Here is an 8310-nt window from a genome sequence, read left to right as displayed (position 1 = left end):
TCCAGGGTGGGCAGCAGCGAGTTTCCTGATTCCCCAGAGTGGGAACCAGTGAGTTTCCTGATTCTCCAGGGTGGGCACCAGTGAGTTTCCTGATTCTCCGGGGTGGGCACCAGTGAGTTTCCTGATTCTCCAGGGTGGGCACCAGTGAGTTTCCTGATTCTCCAGGATGGGCACCAGTGAGTTTCCTGATTCTCCAGGGTGGGCACCAGTGAGTATCCTGATTCTCCAGGGTGGGCACCAGTGAATTTCCTGATTCTCCAGGGTGGGCACCAGTGAGTTTCCTGATTCTCCAGGGTGGGCACCAGTGAGTTTCCTGATTCTCCAGGGTGGGCACCAGTGAGTTTCCTGATTCTCAAGGGTGGGCACCAGTGAGTTTCCTGATTCTCCAGAATGGGCACCAGTGAGTTTCCTGATTCTCCAGGGTGGGCACCAGTGAGTTTCCTGATTCTCCAGGGTGGGCACCAGTGAGTTTCCTGATTCTCCAGGGTGGGCACCTGTGAGTTTCCTGATTCTCCAAAATGGGCTCCAGTGAGTTTCCTGATTCTCCAGGGTGGGCACCAGTGAGTTTCCTGATTCTCCAGGGTGGGCACCAGTGAGTTTCCTGATTCTCCAGAATGGGCACCAGTGAGTTTCCTGATTCTCCAGAATGGGCACCAGCGAGTTTCCTGATTATCCAGGGTGGGCAACAGTGACTTTCCTGATTCTCCAGGGTGGGCACCAGTGAGTTTCCTGATTCTCCAGAATGGGCACCAGTGAGTTTCCTGATTCTCCAGGGTGGACAACAGTGAGTTTCCTGATTCTCCAGGGTGGGCACCAGGGAGTTTCCTGATTCTCCAGGGTGGGCACCAGGGAGTTTCCTGATTCTCCAGGATGGGCACCAGCGAGTTTACTGACTCTCCAGGGTGGGCACCAGTGAGTTTCCTGATTCTCCAGGGTGGGCACCAGTGAGTTTCCTGATTCTTCAGGGTGCGCACCAGTGAGTTTCCTGATTCTCCAGGGTGGGCACCAGTGAGTTTCTTGATTCTCCAGGATGGGCACCAGTGAGTTTCCTGATTCTCCAGGGGGGCCACCAGTGAGTTTCCTGATTCTCCAGGGTGGGCACCAGTGAGTTTCCTGATTCTCCAGGGTGGGTACCAGTGAGTGTCCTGATTCTCCACGGTGGTCACCAGTGACTTTCCTGATTCTCCAGGGTGGGCACCAGTGAGTTTCCTGATTCTCCAGGGTGGTCACCAGTGAGTTTCCTGATTCTCCATGGTGGGCACCAGTGAGTTTCCTGATTCTCCATGGTCGGCACCAGCGAGTTTCCTGATTCTCCAGGGTGGTCACCAGCGTGTTTCCTGATTATGCATGGTGGGCACCAGTGAGTTTCCTGATTCTCCAGAATGGGCACCAGTGAGTTTCCTGATTCTCCAGGGTGGGCACCAGTGAGTTTCCTGATTCACCAGGGTGGGCAACAGTGAATTTCCTGATTCTCCAGAATGGGCACCAGTGAATTTCCTGATTCTCCAGGGTGGGCACCAGTGAGTTTCCTGATTCACCAGGGTGGGCAACAGTGAATTTCCTGATTCTCCAGAATGGGTACCAGCGAGTTTCCTGATTCTCCAGGATGGGCACCAGTGAGTTTTCTGATTCTCCAGGGTGGGCACCAGTGAGTTTCCTGATTCTCCAGGGTGGGCACCAGCGAGTTTCCTGATTCTCCAGGGTGGGCACCAGTGAGTTTCCTGATTCTCCAGGGTGGGCAGCACCGAGTTTCCTGATTCTCCAGGGTGGGCACCAGTGAGTTTCCTGATTCTCCAGGGTGGGTACCAGTGAGTTTCCTGATTCTCCACGGTGGGCACCAGTGAGTTTCCTGATTCTCCAGGGTATGCACCAGTCAGTTTCCTGATTCTCCTGGGTGGTCACCAGTGAGTTTCCTGATTCTCCAGGGTGGGCACCAGTGAGTTTCCTGATTCTCCAGGGTGGTGACCAGCGTGTTTCCTGATTATGCATGGTGGGCACCAGTGAGTTTCCTGATTCTCCAGAATGGGCACCAGTGAGTTTCCTGATTCCCCAGGGTGGGCACCAGTGAGTTTCCTGATTCACCAGGGTGGGCAACAGTGAATTTCCTGATTCTCCAGAATGGGCACCAGTGAATTTCCTGATTCTCCAGGGTGGGCACCAGTGAGTTTCCTGATTCTCCAGGGTGGGCACCAGCGAGTTTCCTGATTCTCCAGGATGGGCACCAGTGAGTTTACTGATTCTCCAGGGTAGGCAGCAGTGAGTTTCCTGATTCTCCAGGATGGGCACCAGTGAGTTTCCTGATTCTCCAGGGTGGGCACCAGTGAGTTTCCTGATTCTCCAGGGTGGGCACCAGTGAGTTTCCTGATTCTCCAGGGCGGGCACCAGTGTGTTTCCTGATTCTCCAGGGTGGGCACCAGTGAGTTTCCTGATTCTCCAGGGTGGGCACCAGTGAGTTTCCTGATTCTCCAGGGTTGGCACCAGTGAGTTTCCTGATTCTCCAGAGTGGGCACCAGTGAGATTCCTGATTCTCCAGGGTGGGCACCAGCTAGTTTCCTGATTCTCCAGGGTGGGCACCAGTGAGTTTCCTGATTCTCCAGGGTGGGCACCAGTGAGTTTCCTGATTCTCCAGGGTTGGCACCAGTGAGTTTCCTGATTCTCCAGAGTGGGCACCAGTGAGTTTCCTGATTCTCCAGGGTGGGCACCAGCTAGTTTCCTGATTCTCCAGGGTGGGCACCAGCGCGTTTCCTGATTCTCCAGGATGGGCAGCAGTGAGTTTCCTGATTCTCCAGGGTGGGCACCAGTGAGTTTCCTGATTCTCCAGGGTGGGCACCAGTGAGTTTCCTGATTCACCAGGGTGGGCACCAGTGAGTTTCCTGATTCTCCAGAATGGGCACCAGCGAGTTTCCTGATTCTCCAGGATGGGCACCAGCGAGTTTCCTGATTCTCCAGCGTGGGCTCCAGTGAGTTTCCTCATTCTCCAGGGTGGGCACCAGTGAGTTTCCTGATTCTCCAGGGTGGGCACCAGTGAGTTTCCTGATTCTCCAGGGTGGGCACCAGTGAGTTTCCTGACTCTCCAGAATGGGTACCAGCGAGTTTCCTGATTCTCCAGGATGGGCACCAGTGAGTTTCCTGATTCTCCAGGGTGGGCACCAGTGAGTTTCCTGATTCTCCAGGGTGGGCACCAGCGAGTTTCCTGATTCTCCAGGGTGGGCACCAGTGAGTTTCCTGATTCTCCAGGGTGGGCACCAGTGAGTTTTCTGATTCTCCAGGGTGGGCACCAGTGAGTTTCCTGATTCTCCAGGGTGGGCACCAGTGAGTTTCCTGATTCTCCAGGGTGGGCAGCACCGAGTTTCCTGATTCTCCAGGGTGGGCACCAGTGAGTTTTCTGATTCTCCAGGGTGGGCACCAGTGAGTTTCCTGATTCTCCAGGGTGGGCACCAGTGAGTTTCCTACTTCTCCAAGGTGGGCACCAGTGAGTTTCCTGATTCTCCAGGGTGGGCACCAGTGAGTTTCCTGATTCTCCAGGGTGGGCACCAGTGAGTTTCCTGATTCTCCAAGGTGGGCACCAGTGAGTTTCCTGATTCTCCAGGGTGGGCACCAGTGAGTTTCCTGATTCTCCAGGGTTGGCACCAGTGAGTTTCCTGATTCTCCAGAGTGGGCACCAGTGAGATTCCTGATTCTCCAGGGAGGGCACCAGCTAGTTTCCTGATTCTCCAGGGTGGGCACCAGTGAGTTTCCTGATTCTCCAGGGTGGGCACCAGTGAGTTTCCTGATTCTCCAGGGTTGGCACCAGTGAGTTTCCTGATTCTCCAGAGTGGGCACCAGTGAGTTTCCTGATTCTCCAGGGTGGGCACCAGCTAGTTTCCTGATTCTCCAGGGTGGGCACCAGCGAGTTTCCTGATTCTCCAGGATGGGCAGCAGTGAGTTTCCTGATTCTCCAGGGTGGGCACCAGTGAGTTTCCTGATTCTCCAGGGTGGGCACCAGTGAGTTTCCTGATTCTCCAGGGTGGTCAACTGTGAGTTTCCTGATTCTCCAGGGTGGGCAGCAATGAGTTTCCTGATTCTCCAGAATGGGCACCAGTGAATTTCCTGATTCTCCAGGGTGGGCACCAGTGAGTTTCCTGATTCTCCAGGGTGGGCACCAGCGAGTTTCCTGATTCTCCAGGATGGGCACCAGTGAGTTTACTGATTTTCCAGGGTGGGCAGCAGTGAGTTTCCTGATTCTCCAGGATGGGCACCAGTGAGTTTCCTGATTCTCCAGGGTGGGCACCAGTGAGTTTCCTGATTCTCCAGGGCGGGCACCAGTGAGTTTCCTGATTCTCCAGGGTGGGCACCAGTGAGTTTCCTGATTCTCCAGGGTGGGCACCAGTGAGTTTCCTGATTCTCCAGGGTGGGCACCAGTGAGTTTCCTGATTCTCCAGAGTGGGCACCAGTGAGTTTCCTGATTCTCCAGGGTGGGCACCAGCTAGTTTCCTGATTCTCCAGGGTGGGCACCAGTGAGTTTCCTGATTCTCCAGGGTGGGCACCAGTGAGTTTCCTGATTCTCCAGGGTTGGCACCAGTGAGTTTCCTGATTCTCCAGAGTGGGCACCAGTGAGTTTCCTGATTCTCCAGGGTGGGCACCAGCTAGTTTCCTGATTCTCCAGGGTGGGCACCAGCGAGTTTCCTGATTCTCCAGGATGGGCAGCAGTGAGTTTCCTGATTCTCCAGGGTGGGCACCAGTGAGTTTCCTGATTCTCCAGGGTGGGCACCAGCGAGTTTCCTGATTCTCCAGGATGGGCACCAGTGAGTTTACTGATTTTCCAGGGTGGGCAGCAGTGAGTTTCCTGATTCTCCAGGATGGGCACCAGTGAGTTTCCTGATTCTCCAGGGTGGGCACCAGTGAGTTTCCTGATTCTCCAGGGTGGGCACCAGTGAGTTTCCTGATTCTCCAGGGCGGGCACCAGTGAGTTTCCTGATTCTCCAGGGTGGGCACCAGTGAGTTTCCTGATTCTCCAGGGTGGGCACCAGTGAGTTTCCTGATTCTCCAGGGTTGGCACCAGTGAGTTTCCTGATTCTCCAGGGTGGGCACCAGCTAGTTTCCTGATTCTCCAGGGTGGGCACCAGTGAGTTTCCTGATTCTCCAGGGTGGGCACCAGTGAGTTTCCTGATTCTCCAGGGTTGGCACCAGTGAGTTTCCTGATTCTCCAGAGTGGGCACCAGTGAGTTTCCTGATTCTCCAGGGTGGGCACCAGCTAGTTTCCTGATTCTCCATGGTGGGCACCAGCGAGTTTCCTGATTCTCCAGGATGGGCACCAGTGAGTTTCCTGATTCTCCAGGGTGGGCACCAGTGAGTTTCCTGATTCTCCAGGGTGGGCACCAGTGAGTTTCCTGATTCTCCAGGGTTGGCACCAGTGAGTTTCCTGATTCTCCAGAGTGGGCACCAGTGAGTTTCCTGATTCTCCAGGGTGGGCTCCAGCTAGTTTCCTGATTCTCCAGGGTGGGCACCAGTGAGTTTCCTGATTCTCCAGGGTAGGCACCAGTGAGTTTCCTGATTCTCCAGGGTTGGCACCAGTGAGTTTTCTGATTCTCCAGAGTGGGCACCAGTGAGTTTCCTGATTCTCCAGGGTGGGCACCAGCTAGTTTCCTGATTCTCCAGGGTGGGCACCAGCGAGTTTCCTGATTCTCCAGGATGGGCAGCAGTGAGTTTCCTGATTCTCCAGGGTGGGCACCAGTGAGTTTCCTGATTCTCCAGGGTGGGCACCAGCGAGTTTCCTGATTCTCCAGGATGGGCACCAGTGAGTTTACTGATTTTCCAGGGTGGGCAGCAGTGAGTTTCCTGATTCTCCAGGATGGGCACCAGTGAGTTTCCTGATTCTCCAGGGTGGGCACCAGTGAGTTTCCTGATTCTCCAGGGTGGGCACCAGTGAGTTTCCTGATTCTCCAGGGCGGGCACCAGTGAGTTTCCTGATTCTCCAGGGTGGGCACCAGTGAGTTTCCTGATTCTCCAGGGTGGGCACCAGTGAGTTTTCTGATTCTCCAGGGTTGGCACCAGTGAGTTTCCTGATTCTCCAGAGTGGGCACCAGTGAGTTTCCTGATTCTCCAGGGTGGGCACCAGCTAGTTTCCTGATTCTCCAGGGTGGGCACCAGTGAGTTTCCTGATTCTCCAGGGTGGGCACCAGTGAGTTTCCTGATTCTCCAGGGTGGGCACCAGTGAGTTTCCTGATTCTCCAGAGTGGGCACCAGTGAGTTTCCTGATTCTCCAGGGTGGGCACCAGCTAGTTTCCTGATTCTCCAGGGTGGGCACCAGCGAGTTTCCTGATTCTCCAGGATGGGCAGAAGTGAGTTTCCTGATTCTCCAGGGTGGGCACCAGTGAGTTTCCTGATTCTCCAGGGTGGGCACCAGTGAGTTTCCTGATTCACCAGGGTGGGCACCAGTGAGTTTCCTGATTCTCCAGAATGGGCACCAGCGAGTTTCCTGATTCTCCAGGATGGGCACCAGCGAGTTTCCTGATTCTCCAGCGTGGGCTCCAGTGAGTTTCCTCATTCTCCAGGGTGGGCACCAGCGAGTTTCCTGATTCTCCAGGGTGGGCACCAGTGAGTTTCCTGATTCTCCAGGGTGGGCACCAGTGAGTTTCCTGATTCTCCAGGGTGGGCACCAGCGAGTTTCCTGATTCTCCATGGTGGGCACCAGCGACTTTCCTGATTCTCCAGGGTGGGCACCAGCGAGTTTCCTGATTCTCCAGGGTGGGCACCAGTGAGTTTCCTGATTCTGAAGGGTGGGCACCAGTGAGTTTCCTGATTCTCCAGGGTGGGCACCAGTGAGTTTCCTGATTCTCCAGGGTTGGCACCAGTGAGTTTCCTGATTCTGAAGGGTGGGCACCAGTGAGTTTCCTGATTCTCCAGGGTGGGCACCAGCAAGTTTCCTGATTGTCCAGGGTGGGCACCAGCGAGTTTCCTGATTCTCCAGGGTTGGCACCAGTGAGTTTCCTGATTCTGAAGGGTGGGCACCAGTGAGTTTCCTGATTCTCCGGGGTGGGCACCAGTGAGTTTCCTGATTCTCCAGGGTGGGCACCAGTGAGTTTCCTGATTCTCCCGGGTGGGCACCAGCAAGTTTCCTGATTCTCCAGGGTGGGCAACTGTGGATACGTCCACAGGAAATTCACACTGGCCAAAAAGTATTGGGGGCCTCGCGGCAAGTTCGAGGAAAATGTAACTGGTCTGATTAGTAAGTTTGCAGACGACACAAAGGTTGGTGGAATTGCGGATAGCGATGAGGACTGTCTGAGGATACAGCAGGATTTAGATTGTCTGGAGACTTGGGCGGAGAGATGGCAGATGGTGTTTAATCCGGACAAATGTGAGGTAATGCATTTTGGAATGTCCAATGCAGGTAGGGAATATACAGTGAATGGTAGAACCCTCAAGAGTATTGAAAGTCAGAGAGATCTAGGAGTACAGGTCCACAGGTCACTGAAAGGGGCAACACAGGTGGAGAAGGTAGTCAAGAAGGCATACGGCATGCTTGCCTTCATTGGCCGGGGCATTGAGTATAAGAATTGGCAAGTCATGTTGCAGCTGTATAGAACCTTAGTTAGGCCACACTTGGTGTCTAGTGTTCAATTCTGGTCGCCACACTACCAGAAGGATGTGGAGGTTTCAGAGAGGGTGCAGAAGAGATTTACCAGAATGTTGCCTGGTATGGAGGGCATTAGCTATGAGGAGCGATTGAATAAACTCGGTTTGTTCTCACTGGAACGAAGGAGTTGAGGGGCGACCTGATAGAGGTATACAAAATTATGAGGGGCACAGACAGAATGGATAGTCAGAGGCTTTTCCCCAGGGTAGAGGGGTCAATTACTCGGGGGCATAGGTTTAAGGTGAGAGGGGCAAGGTTTAGAGTAGATGTACGAGGCACGTTTTTTACGCAGAGGGTAGTGGGAGCCTGGAACTCGCTACCGGAGGAGGTGGTGGAAGCAGGGACGATAGTGACGTTTAAGGGACATCTTGACAAATACATGAATAGGATGGGAATAGAAGGATACGGACCCAGGAAGTGTAGAAGATTGTAGTTTAGTCGGGCAGTATGGTCGGCACGGGCTTGGAGGGCCGAAGGGCCTGTTCCTGTGCTGTACATTTCTTTGTTCTTTGTTCGCTGTTCAGGTGCAGGGGTAGAGACCACAAACAATATCCTGGCCTTTAGAATTCAAGGCAGACAGTAATAAAAGCAAGAAGTTACAGTGAACCTTCCTGAAACACTGGTTTTGTGTCAGCTGCAGTTTTGTGTACATTGTGGACACAATACTTGATGAAGGGCGTGTGATTCTCAGA

The sequence above is a fragment of the Scyliorhinus torazame genome, chromosome 4 (genome assembly GCF_047496885.1).
Source record: "Scyliorhinus torazame isolate Kashiwa2021f chromosome 4, sScyTor2.1, whole genome shotgun sequence".
NCBI lineage: Eukaryota > Metazoa > Chordata > Chondrichthyes > Carcharhiniformes > Scyliorhinidae > Scyliorhinus > Scyliorhinus torazame.
This window is presented reverse-complemented; position numbering follows the sequence as displayed.